The sequence below is a fragment of the Anolis sagrei genome, chromosome 2 (assembly GCF_037176765.1).
Source record: "Anolis sagrei isolate rAnoSag1 chromosome 2, rAnoSag1.mat, whole genome shotgun sequence".
NCBI lineage: Eukaryota > Metazoa > Chordata > Lepidosauria > Squamata > Dactyloidae > Anolis > Anolis sagrei.
The window spans coordinates 192,684,107-192,698,190 of NC_090022.1; the positions used below are offsets into that span (position 1 = coordinate 192,684,107).

Consider the following 14,084-nt stretch of genomic DNA (forward strand, 5'->3'; position numbering starts at 1 on the left):
ACATATTCTTTTATAGGGTAAAGTTCAAGAGGGGGAAGGCAAGGAAAGGGGTGAGGGTACATCTCATTTCATTTCATCTCATTACATATCATATACTTCATATATATATTCTTCACAGTCTTTCATAACTCATAGATTTCATAGAAAAGATCCCCATCCCAGTAAAGTTTATTAGAAAACCCACAGCAATTAATAAAGGCAATCAGCAGAGTTCCTGAGGTATGATCCTTTGCAACAAGGGCATGCACCCACGGGCGGGGGCCATGCTTCCCAAGCGGCTTGGCTTTTGAGTCCGTGGAGGAAGTTCATGATGATAGGGCATCAAGTCAATCAGTGAGGGCAGAAAGGTCCGCAAGGAATCCGCAAATGGTGGAGAGTGGGGCAATGTCCTTTGGAGAACTACATTTCCCTGATCAGGGGCCAGGGTCCAGTGCACAAGCCAGAGAATTCACAGAAGGGAAACAGGAACCCAGTTATGTGTGCTGGGTCAGGAAGCAGCAGAATCCATTGTCCGGCCCTTGGCGAACTACAAATACTTGGGGGGGGGGGTAGATGCTCTGCATCAATTCCACCTTAAATGGGTCACTTTGGGAGCCATTGCTGCCCAAGACTGTTGCCATCATGTATCATGGAGGAGCCGCAGGATGTTTACATATTTGTTTGGCAACTGATACAGGGAGAGATCTAATCTAGTCCTGACTAAAATCTATCAGCAAATAGGGAAAGGAAAATAATGGATTGCAGACTGGAAAAACTCAATATAGGCATTCCAATCCAATCCCCAAAAGTGGACACCAGGGATTGCAGTAACCATAATATATTTGCAAGTGAAGTGGAGCTTAAAGTTTTTTGCAAAACTGCATGCATTCCAGGTTGTTGCTAACAGATCTGTGTAAATGGGTGGCGTTCAGAAACCTTTGACTGTTGCCAATTTTTTTCGTGGCCCCAACATTGAGCTGAAAGGGACTCCATTTGAATGTCCAGTTGATTCTTTGTAAATGAGAGCTGAATAATTGTGTTTGGGAATTAAAGGGTTAATCCCTTCCTCTCCCCTAAAAGCGCCCCGCCCCCTTATTGTGACGTCAACGCCCGGCGCCCCGCCCCCTTTCGAACGCTCGCACAAGATGGTGGCTGTCTCTGGGCGAGAGGTAGGAAGTCTCCCTTTCCTTGGCTTTTCCCACATTCCGATGGTCTCGTTCGGCCCCTCCTCCCCTTCCCGGACTGACCCCCCTATTTTCCTGCTCTCTTGGTATCTTCCTGCCCGGCTCCTCAGCCACTTCAATGCGCTTTTCGGGCTTGGGAACCCACACCTTCTTTTTAAAGGGGGGGGGGGGCGTTTAGAGTCGCTTCCAGACGTCATTCCGGACTGGGAATGCGGTCAGACTGGCCCGGATTTCGCCCGCGGCTCTGGTTTAAGTTGCAGGAGGGGAGAGGCGTGGACTTCTCCTCCTCTTCCTCCTCCTCCTTCCCGAATTGAGACCCCTATCCCCAGGCAAAGGCATAGACTGCACCTCCCATCATCCCCAACCTTTGTCTCTCCAGCTGTATTGGGCTTCATCTCCCTGGAAGGTTGCATCTACACTGTAGAATGAATCCAGTGTGACACCGCTTTCACTGCTGAATGCAGTGGGAGTTATAGTTTTATTGCAATATTGGACACTTCTCTGTCAAACTACAACTCCCAGTGTTCTGCATCACCCAGTCCTGATAGTTCCAAGGGAGGCCAAACTGCGTTAAATCTGTAGTGTAGATGCTCAGGGATTGCCGGACTGCAGTTCCCATCAGCCCCAGCCAACTTGTCCTATAGTGAAGGATGATAGGGGGCTGCTTTGGTCACACGTAGAATTAATGCAGTTTGATATCACTTGAACTGCCCAGGCTCAAGGCAATGGCATCCTGGGCATTGTAGTTTTACAAGGTCTCCCTGTTAAAGAGCTCTGGGGCCTTCACAAGCTACAAATCCCAGGATTCCATAGCATGGGGGTGTGGCAGTTAAAGTGGGATCAAACTGCATTAATTTTACACCTGAAGAAGCATCCTTATGTCTTTAGATCAGTCTCTGTTGATCATTCTTAGTCACTCTATAGATACATTTATTTGTGTCTTATTTATTAATTGATGAATGCTATTACCTTATATCAAGATACACTATATAAATAAAATTGTAATCTTCATTCATAGGATTAACATAACTCAAAAACCACTGGATGATTTGACACCAAATTTGGACACAATACACATTTGAGGCCAACAAGTGACCATCACTCATAAAAACATTGAAAAACACAGCCAAAAAACAAAATATACAATACAATGCATGTGCATAACAACATATATATATATACGCAAACACACATCTACACAAATATATATACACATACACACACACACAACACATATACACAGAGTGGGCCACAGCAGTACGTGGCAGGGGGCGGCTAGTAAATAATAAAATGCTTCAATAAATAAATAATAAATAAATATTTACAGTGTACCTTAGATCAAGGAGCCCCCCAGTGGCGCAGTGGGTTAAATCACTGAGCTGTTGAACTTGCAGATTGAAAGGTCGCAGGTTCGAATCCAAGGAGTGGGGTGGGCTCCCACCTGTCAGCTCCAGCTTCTGCCAACTGAGCAGTTCGAAAACATGCAAGTGTGACTAAATCAATAGGTACTGCTCCCGTGAGAAGGTAATGGCGCGCTATACAGTCATGCCGGCCACATGACCTTGGAGGTGTCTAAGGACAACGTCGGCTTTTCAGATTAGAAATAGAGATGAGCACCAACCCCCTGAGACAGACACGACTGGACTTAATGTCAGGGGAAAACCTTTACCTTTGCCTTATATCATGGGATTACAAGGCCGTTTACAATAAAAATGAATAATATTTGAGCAGACTACTGCAATGGGCTCTGTGTGGGGCTGCCCTTGAAGTACACTCAGAAACTGCAGAGTGTAGGAACTTGATTGCTGACTAGAAGGCCATATCGACAGCACGTCATGCCAATCTTAAACAAATAGCACTGGCTGCCAAAATACAAATTTCCAATCTGGATTCAAAGTGGTCGCGATGACTTGTAAAGTCCCAAATAGCTTCTCAGTGTCCCATAAATAAGATTAATATGCAGTGTTCAGATATGGGATGGGGTCTTCTGAGTCGTGGCACCCCAAATGTGGAATGCTCTCCCTGATAGAGGCCAGCACTTATTTCATTTAGGCACCCATAAGTCCTCATTGGCTCCGTCTACACTGTAGAATTCATGCAGTTTGGCACCACTTGAACTGCGTTGGCTCAGTGCTATGGAATGGAGTCCCCGGTGGCGCAATGGGTTAAACCCTTGTGCCGGCAGGACTGAAGACCGACAGGTTGCAGGTTTAAATCCGGGAAGAGCGCAGATGAGCTCCCTCTGTCAGCTCCGGCTTCCCACAAAGGATGACAAAACATCAAAACAATCTGGTGTCCCCTGGGCAATGTCCTTGCAGACGACCAATTCTCTCACACCAGAAGCAACTTGCAGTTTCTCAAGTCGCTCCTGACACAAAAAAAAAAGTGCTGTGGAATCACAGGAGCTGTAATACATTTTTAAATATACTTAATTTATATTCCACCCTAGGGAACTCAGAGCAGATTACAGCATATATAGGCAAACATTCAATGCCTTTACAGTCATATACAGTGAGACACACAAACAGGCAGAGGCTTCTTTCATTTCCGGCTTCTGGAGCCACTGCTTATCTCTGGCACTGAGGAGGTGCTTTCTCTATTTTCAAGACAAGGAAATTTTTTTGAAGCATCTCTTTGACTTTTCCTGCCAATTCTCACATTTGCATGTTTTCGAACTGCTAGGTTAGCAGGAACTGGAGCTGACAGAAGGGAGCTCACCCCGAATTGCGGATTTGAACTGGCAACCTTCAGGTCAGCAGTTCAACAACACAAGGGTTTAACCCAGGGGTCCTCAAACTTTTTAAACAGGGGGCCAGGTCACAGTCCCTCAAACTGTTGGAGGGCCAGATTATAATTTGGAAAAATAAATGAATTCCTATGCACACTGCACATATCTTATTTGTAGTGCAAAAAACACTTTAAAACAATAGAATAATTAAAATGAAGAACAGTTTTAACAAATATAAATGTATTAGTATTTCAATGGGAAGTGTGGGCCTCCTTTTGGCTGATGAGATAGGATTGTTGTTGTTGTTGTTGTTGTGTGCTTTCAAGCTATTTCAGACTTAGCTTGAGGCACCAGCACTCTTTGACAGAGGAGGCTAACTAAACTTCAACTCCCATGAATTCACAGTATAGAGCCATGGCAGTTCAAGTGGTGTCAAATTGCATTCATTCTGCAATGTAGATGCACCTGTTCCTTCTACATTGTAGATGCACCCATCTCACATACTAGTGTAGGGTTGGCCCCTTACATCGATGGATTCTGTATCCACGACATCAACCATCCACTTGTTTAAACTATTTTTCAACATTCCCAAAAGCAAGAATTGGTTTTGCTATTTTATATAACAGATACCACTTTACAACTGATTGTGTATAAAGCTGTCACGCCTCCATGGATTTTGGTATTTATGGAATCAAACACCAGAGGACAGCAAGGGCCCGCTGTACACAGTTTTAACATTGGAGACTTTTAAACAGAGGCTGGATCCATGAATGCAGTTGGACCCCAGTATCTTGAATAAAGAGCAATATTTTTATTGGGCTCCAGAAGGAAACCAGCAGTGGTACCTATTAGCCTCATTCCCACTCTTCCGCTATGCATTTCCCCACTGGTGGATCATCACTTGCTGATGCCCGGCAAGCCATATGAGGGGAGAATATATCCTTTAGCCATCAAGGTCCCAAGATGTCTAAGGGTGCACCTACATTGTAGAAGTAATACATTTTGATACCATTTTAACTGCTGTGGCTCAATGCTATGGAATCCTGAGTTTTGACGTTTGGGTGAGGCACCAGAGCTCTAGCACAGAAGGATAAAGACTTTGTAAAACTACAATTCCGATGATTCCATAGCATTGACCCATGGCTTTGAAGTGTTTTTTTTTTCCCATGTCAGGAGCGACTTGAGAAACTGCAAGTCGCTTCTGGTGTGAGAGAACTGTCTGTCTGCAAGGACGTTGCCCAGGGGACGCCCGGATGTTTTACCATCCTGTGGGAGGCCTCTCTCATGTCCCCCCATGGGAAGCTGGAGCTGACAGATGGGAGCTCACCCCGCTCCCAGATTTGAACCACCAACCTTTTGGTCAGCGGTTCAGCTGGCACAATTGTTTAACCCATTGTGCCATCGGAGGCTCCTGTTAAAGTGGTATCATACTCTACAATATAGATGTACAGTACCCTAAAGCATCATCAGCACTTTGAATTCAGAACTTCAGGCTGTTTTTAGGCTGTTTTTAGGACTATGACTTACATTGACGGCTGTTTGAATGTTTTTATACTGTTTTTATATTGTTTTTATTAAAATTGTATATTTATGCTTTTGGTTGTGGGCACCATGGTTTGCCGGTTATTAGCCGCCCTGAGTCCCTCTGCGGAGTTCGAGATAGGACGGGACACAAATGTCCGAAATAAATAAATAAACTCCTTAAATCCTTACATGGTTTGCGTCTGGGTTATCAATAGGATTGCCTTCTCCCATATTATCTACCCCATATGTTCAGACCTTCTGGGAAATGCCTACTTTGGTCAATCAAATCCAGATTGAGTATTACCCAGAGGAGATGTTCTTTGGCCATCCACACAATGCAAAATGACCTGTCCAACAGGGATCCATCACCTGAACATGCGGTCTGAGCTAATGTCAGCGATCTCGTCCGGCGGATTAATTTGGAAGTTGGTTTTTAAACTATTTATTGATGGATTTTCATGCAGGTTAAGCATCGCTCATTGGAATTCCTAAACACCCAAAAATCGTTCACATCAGTGGCTGAGATACTTACACCTTTGCTTCAGGATGTTACCTTTGTTTCAGCCGTAAAATTATTTCAAATATTGGATAAAATTAGCTTCAGGTAATATGCGCAAGGTATATATGAGCCCTCGGTGGCGCGGTGAGTTAAACCACTGAGCTGCTGAACTTGCTGATCAAAACGTCAGCAGTTTGAATCTGGGGAGTGGGGTGAGCTCCCGCTGTCAGCCCCAGCTTCTGCCAACACAACAGTTCAAAAACATGCAAATATGTGTAGATCAATAGGTATCACTTCTGCGGGAAGGTAACAGTGCTGCATGCAGTCATGCTGGCCAATTGACCTTGGAGATGTCTATGGACAATGCTAGCTTAGAAATGGACACAGTCAGACACAACTACACTTAATGTCAGGGGAAACGTTTACCTTTTATATATGAAACATTAATGTTGTATTTATGCTTCAGTCCCATCCCCAAGATACCTTGTTATGTCAAAATATGCAAATATGCGTATTCCAAATCTAAAAATAAAAATTCCAAAATCCAAACCACTTCTGGTCCCAAGCTTATAAGGGATACTCAGCCTGTATGTATTGGATGTATATTGGTTTTTAAAAACTGATTCTACGTGTTGTGTTATTTGTTGTTGCTCCTCCCCCCCGATCCACACGGGAAAGTGGGTAAGAAATAAATATATATGTATTTTATTAAGAAATGCATTTTATGATTTCTGTGTGATGTCCCAGTCAAGTGTCTGCTGCATTTTCCATGTGACCTTTAAGGACAGCCCTACATCCGGTGTTGCAGTAGTCCAGATGGGAAGTCACCAATGAAATCCAGGATCTAGATTATTTTTGACCAGGAAAGGACATCGCTGGTAGACCAGTTTAAGTTGACTCTAGGCACTCTTGCTAGTGACATATGATAAACAGCAGAAGGGACCCTGGTTTGATAAGCTGCAGAGAGGGGACATGGGGGTGAACATGGAGGATGTTCTGCTCAATCTGTCTTCTGCAAGACAGAAGATAGATCCTGGTTTCACCTCCAAATCCTGGCTTCAGCTCCATAACTTTTGGTGGCAGAGGTGAATTTGGAGGTGAGGGTGCTAACCCATTCAGGAAAAGCTGTTTACACAGTATCCAGAATTAAAAACTGTCAGTCCATAGATCTTCCAACTTACTGGGATGCAGCTTCAGCTTATTGGCCCTCATCCAGTTCATTACCTCATCTAGGCACTGGTCCAGCACCTGCATAGTCCCAGCTAGGGCTGACAACAAGGGGAAAGAAATGCTGAGCGTCATCAGTATACCGATGGCACCCAAAACTCCCAATGACCTCATCCAGCAGCTTCATATGGGTACAGAACAGCAGGGATTAGAACAGAATGGCTAGAACAGATCCCTGTGACGACCCACAGCTTGATCACTATGGGGCTGAAACAAGCATCCCTCCCCAAAAAAACCTCTCCCTAGAACCATCAACACAGTCCCTTCTTTCAGAGCTTGCCTGTGATCAATGCTATCTAAAGCCCTTGAGAGATCTAAGAGGTTCTCCTAAAGTGTGTTATCAGTCACGGCAACTAAGAATGCATCCACACTGTAGAATTAACAACAACAATAATAATAATAATAATAATAATAATAATAATAATAATAATAATGCTTTATTTATACCCTGCTCCATCTCCCCCAGGGGGACTTGGTGCGGCTTACATGAGGCCATGCCCATCCATACAATACAAGCTATAACACAAACACAATAAAACAAGCAAAATACATAAAATGCAAAATCGAAATAATATACAACACAACAAAATAAAATCAAGCATTAAAAACACAGGAAATTTCACTAGGCAGAGCCAGATGCATGGATAAAATTACAGAAAATATTAAAAACACTGGCAGATAGGGAAGAGTAGCTTATAAGGAGAAGGCTCCAGGAATGAGGAACGATTTCATTGCACAACCCATAAGGTAAATTAATGCAGTTCCACACCACTTGAGCTGCCGTGGCTCAATGCTATGGAATAAATAAATGGAATTGTGGGAGTTGTAGTTCGGTGAGGCATCAGCCCCTATTTGGTAGAGAAGATGAAACACGTTGTAAAACAACAACTCCCATAGTTTCATGGCATTGAGCAATGGCAGTTTCAAGTGGTGTCAAACTGCATTGATTCTACAGTGTAGATGCACCCTAGATGCCACATCTTGGCCTGAAAAATGCATCCAGACAATTATTTCCCTACCAGACCTATCTCAGATTGCCCAGCCGCCAGATGTCTAAGGTTGAAAGGAGTTTATTAGCAATGAGGCAGTTTTTCTCATGGATCTCTGGTTGTGGGGCGATCCTCTTTGGAAGAGGGGAAAATGCAGCTTCCTTTGAGATAGAAGTCACTTAAGAGAATGGGACATTTACTACCTCCTGGGTCCTCTGCATTACAATATGTAATGGAATTTGATTTTTTTTGTTTGTTCCTGGATTGAAAGTTTTATTTCCTGTTTAATTGTGCCGTTCTTACTTTGAAAGTAGTTGTTATAAACCAGAAATATTGTTTTTGTGGCTGGCACAAACTACATTGAATTGGTTGAGACTGTATGAGATATTCATTGAAAAACTAAAGCAAAATATGCTGCAGGATGTGCCACAAAAATAAAGTTTTAGCAGTTTAATTAACATTTCCATGTTTTTATGATAGAGCCAAATAGGAAATGACAGGAACAAAAACCATGTTACATAATGTTACTTTATCTGTCACAATGACCAACAGCCATGCTTGTGTTTTGTGGGACAGACTGTTTCAGGCACCTTGTTCACATCACAGGCTGAAACTAATTCTAAGATACTGGATCACTGGGAAGATAATTCTCGGTGAGTTTATATTCACTGAGAATTTTGCTCAGTTAATATAACATTTACGGAGCCCCCGGTAGCGCAGCAGGTTAAACTGCTGAGCTGCTGAACTTGCTGACCAAAAAATTGGCGGTTCGAATCTGGGGAGTGGTGTGAGCTCTCGCTGTTAGCCCCAGCTTCTGCCAACCTACAGTTTGAAAACATGCAAATGTGAGTAGATCAATAGGTACCACTCTGGCGGAAAGGTAACAGTGCTCACATGACCTTGGAGGCATCTATGGACAACGCCGGCTCTTCGGCTTAGAAATGGAAATGAGCACCACTCCTTAGAGTTGGACTCAATTATACTCAATGTCAAGAGATAACCTTTACCTTTACTTTACTTGAGTGTATGGGGTAGTTTGTTCTTTGCCCCAGGCAACATCTCTAGAAATAAAAATGTAATGTTCGTTTGTGGGATTAACATAACTCAAAAACCACTGGGGGAATTGACACCAAATTTGGACACAATACACCTAACAACCCAATGTATGTACTTCACAAAAAATAATAATTGTTTTTTGGGAGTTGTAGTTGCTGGAATTTATTGTTCACTTACAATCAAAGAGCATTCTGAATCCCCAACAACGATGGAATTGAACATTGACTTAAAAAGCCCTCTAAAGCTAAATGTCGAAAAGATAAATAACAATACAGAAAAAAGGGAAGAAAGAGGGAGAGAAGGGGAGAGAAAAAAAGAAAGAAAGAAAGAAAGGGAAGAAAGAGGGAGGGAAAGAAAGAAGGAAAGGGAGAAGGAAGCATGGAAGCAAAGAGAGAAGGAAGGAAGGAAAGAGGTAGAGAAGAAAGAAAGGAGAGAAAGATGGAGGGAAAGAAAAAGGGGGAAGGAAGGAAAGTTAGAAAAGGAAGGAAGGAGAGAAGAAAAGAAAAAAGGGAAAGAAGGAAGGAAAGAGGGAGCGAAGGAAGGGGGAAGATGTAGAGAAAGAGGGAGGGAAGGAGAGAGAGACAGCAGAAGAGAAAGAAAAAGGGGAAAGGAAGGAAAGAGATAGAGAAGAAAGGAAGAAGAGAAGACAGGAAGGAAGGAAGGAGGGAGTGAAAGAAGGAGCGAAAAAGGGAAGGTTGGCCACAGCAATGCGTGGCGGATATAGCTAGTATTACATAAAATGTATGCATTTGATGAAAACTTTTAAAGCTTTTTGTAAATGTCTATGAATATAAATAGGCAACATAGGAATTCATATTACACGTTTTTGTCTTTAAGTTGGAGACAGAATTGGTATAAATTGGCAGATTACTATTCCACGGTTCTGGTATAGATTGCATACTTGGTTCCAAGTAAAGCTGTTCCTTTCCTTCCAATTGCAACTTTGTTTCTGTGCTAAGCATAAGATCCTGCTCTGAATGAGCAGAAGATGATCTCTATCAATAGCTTCTGGGCAACTTTTTTTTTCCTGCGGTCAGACAGACTAATTTTGTCTTTCAATCTTGATCGTGATCTGCTTTGGTGGTTCTTGATATAGAAAGGCGGGGGTGACTTTAAGTCTTCAGTAAAATTGGTGAGGGGTTGCAACGTAATCCTGGGACGCCCCCATCTCTGGCTTTTCAGCATCGTGGGAGTCCATCTCAGCTTAATCATAGCTACTGCACTCCCCAATTCACGGCATTTTTCACAATTACCATTTCCAGTGGCAAACTTGTCTCAGCGTTTCTATTTTAGTGCTGACAGGGTAGCAGTAGGATGTTATCGATACCTGTGATTAATGGGTGCCTGAGTGATGGCAGTGCTAATTTGTTCCCTTCAATAAAACAGCTTCTGGAGAACGTGCCTCCCACTCTAGCCTCTGGGGTCTATTAGTGAACAATTCGACAACAACAACCCCCCACCCACACTTTCTTTGCCTTGATAACATTCTAAAGCTAGTGCTTTAGAGACAAAACTCAGCCCAACACCCAGAGCTGGGAAAGTCGAAGAGTGAAGCGACCACAAAGTTGGTTTGCAGGCCACCATCCAGTCAGCAGAAGCTGATAGTGACATTGGAGCTCTCGAGTCTATTCTATCAACCCTATCAGTAGTCCCAAGAGCCCTCGTGATGTGGTTGTTTGAATGTTGGACAAGGGAAGTCAGGGCTTAGAGAATCCAGTCCAACCCCCTTCCAAGAAGCAGGAAAATCACATTCAAAGCACCCCCGACAGATGGCCATCCAACCCCTGTTTAAAAACCTTCAAAGAAGGAGCCTCCGCCACACTCCGGGTCAGAGAGTTCCGCTGCTGAACAGCTCTCACAGCCAGGAAGTTCTTCCTAATGTTCAGGTAGGATCTCCTTTCCTGTAGTTTGAAGCCATTGTTCCACGTCGTAATCTCCAGGGCAGCAGAAAAGAAGCTTGCTCGCTCCTCCCTATGACTTCCCCTCACATATTTATACATGGCTAACATGTCTCCTCTCTTCCTTCTCTTCTTCAAACTAAATATGCCCAGCTCTTTAAGCCACTCCTCATAGGGCTTGTTCTCCAGACCCTTGATCATTTTAGTCACCCTCCTCAGGACACATTTCGGCTTTTCAACATCTCCCTTAAATGATGCTTGAGTTGCCAAATGGCCATGGAAACCCACTAAGTGACCTTGGTCATATTCTACTGTCTTAACTTCAGGAGAAGGCAAGAAAAAACGACTCCAAAAAACTACTTTAAATTCTGCAGCACTGCTGGTCACAGCTGACCTCCAGTTAGCGCATTAAAGGGTCAGGGCTTCCCAGTTCTCTGTCTGTGCTACATTTTTAAATCTCTTTTCCTGTCCACCAACATTCCATTTCCCGTTCTTGTGTTCGGAGTATATTAACTGCTTTAGGAGACTGTGATTGGGCATTCGGACAACATGGCCAGTCCAGCGAAGTTGATGGTGTAGGAGCATCACTTCAGTGCTGGTGGTCTTTGCTTCTTCCAGCACGCTGACGTTTGTCCGCCTGTCTTCCCAAGAGATTTGTAGGATTTTTCGGAGGCAACACTGATTGAATCGTTCAAGGAGTTGAGTGTAACGTCTATAGACAGTCCATGTTTCGCAGGAATATAACAAGTTTGGAAGGACAATAGCTTTATAAGCAGGCACCTTGGTATCCCTACTGATGGAGAACAAGCCCTATGATGAGCGGCTTAAAGAGCTGGGCATGTTTAGCCTGAAGAAGAGAAGGTTGAGAGGAGATATAGCTATGCATAAATATGTGAGAGGAAGTCACAAGGAAGAGGGAGGAAGCTTGTTTTCTGCTGCCCTGGAGACTAGGGCGCGGAGCAATGGCTTCAAATTACAAGAAAGGAGATTCCATCTGAACACGAGGAAGAACTTCCTGACTGTGAGAGCCGTTCAGCAGTGGAACTCTCTGCCCCAGAGTGTGGTGGAGGCTCCTTCTTTGGAAGCTTTTAAACAGAGGCTGGATGGCCATCAGTCAGGGGTGCTTTGAATGCAATATTCCCGCTTCTTGGCAGGGGGTTGGACAGAATGGCCCATGAGGTCTCTTCCAACTCTTTGATTCTATGATCCTCAAACGCTCTCTGCACATAAATAGATAAATAAAAAAAATAAAGGGTGCAGTTATTGCAGTTTGAAGCAATATTATGCAGAAGCTGCTACGAAGAGAGAAATAGGTACACTGATGGCTACTACTAGCCAATTGTGTGATTTGTTGCTCCATTTTCTCATCACTCCGTCAAGTATTGAAGTGCTGCATGCATGGTTGGCAGTGAGAAGCTCATAAATTCTTTGGCTTCCTGCCTGCTCCAATCTTCTGGGAGTGAGAACCCTACATCATTACTATACAAAATTAAAGTACTATCAATTTATTGCATGCGGTTTTATGTCTCAATAGTGAAGGAGACTTTTCTTATTCTATCATACTTGGGAGTCTTTCAAAGAGACTGCAATAGACAGGTGTCTCAATGTATTTGCTATGACATTGGTCCCCAACTTGGAGCTCTCTACCTTTAGATGGTTTTCAAGTCTTTATTGGTACAGGTGCAGTCCAAAACATTGGGCATGTATCAGGCTGGGAAAGGCCATTTATGAATTAAAGAAGGCATTATTTTTTAGGAGAGTAGGGAGGTTTTGATTTGTTGAAGGAGGTGGAGAGTGACCCATAAACCTGGAAGTGGGTCTCACTGGTTTGCCTTAGAAACAAGGCTATGTTAAGAATGGTTTGAAGCTCAAAAGTTTGTTGTATTGTATGGTTTCTTGTGATGGAGTTGCAACTAATTTTTACATACCAGTATATATGATACAGATTTTTTTTAGTGGGAAAATATTGATGAAGATTGTAAGAGGGAGTTTCCCCATTTCTTGGCTGCTCTTTTGTGTAACCTCTTTCCAGATGTCAATACTTAAAAATCTGCAAAGCCTGCATACATTGTCTTGCTTTTTGTTGGGGGCAGGGTGTGCTAAAAAACAAACAAACAAACAAACCCTACAATATTGTACAGATTTGTCATCAGTTCAAGTTTCTTTTGTGTCAGGAGTGACATGAAAAACTGGTGTGAGAGAATTGGCTGTCTGCAAAGACGTTGCCCAGGGGATGCCCAGATATTTGATGTTTTAACATCCTTGTGGGAGGCTTCTCTCATTTCCCCACATGGGGAGATGGAGCTGACAGAGGGAGCTCAACTTGCTCTCCGCAGATTTGAACCATCTGTCCAATGTGGCATCCTTTTATTTCAAGATAAGAAAAGCTAAGATGTTCCTCCCCTCAAGACTAGCACTACTAGTCTTGAGTGCTAGTATTGAATTAATTAATTAATTAATGGGATTAATAAGGATTGATTGATTAATTTATGAGAAAATAAATAAAGATATATCCAGCTACAAGGGTTTCTGTTTGGTTAGTCTCTTATTTCTAGAAGGGCAAACCCTATCAGCAAGCTATGCAGCACAGATAAACCAATCAATATCAGTAGAATAATAATAATAATAATAATAATAATAATAATAATAATTCTTTATTTATACCTCGCCACCATCTCCCATATGGACTCAGGGCGGCTTGCAAAATAGCACACACAGATGCTATACATAAAACACATAATACATACAATAAAATACATCAACAGGAAAAAATAAAAAAAATTACATAAACCAGGTATATTAATAGGATTAAACAACCTCTATTAAAACAGAATCAGTTAAAAGATCCATGCAATCAATATAGCAGCCCAGCTGAATGCAAATAATGTAGATACAAAGTGCTAAGTGATTGGCAATCAGTTCTGGTTACTGTCTAAACATTATCAAATGCCTTCTGGGTTGCTATGAGTTTTCCAGTCTGTATGACTGTGTTCCAGAAGC

General features: G+C 42.8%; 1 protein-coding gene across 1 annotated transcript in view; it reads left to right on the plus strand.

The window, feature by feature from the left end:
• Positions 1-1,084: 1,084 nt before the first annotated feature.
• Positions 1,085-14,084, plus strand: part of ARAF (A-Raf proto-oncogene, serine/threonine kinase) — a 37,858-nt gene continuing 24,858 nt past the window's right edge. Inside the window, exon 1 of the mRNA XM_060762796.2 lies at positions 1,085-1,148. The gene's annotated coding sequence lies outside the window, so the exon portion shown is untranslated. The remainder of the gene's footprint in view (positions 1,149-14,084) is intronic.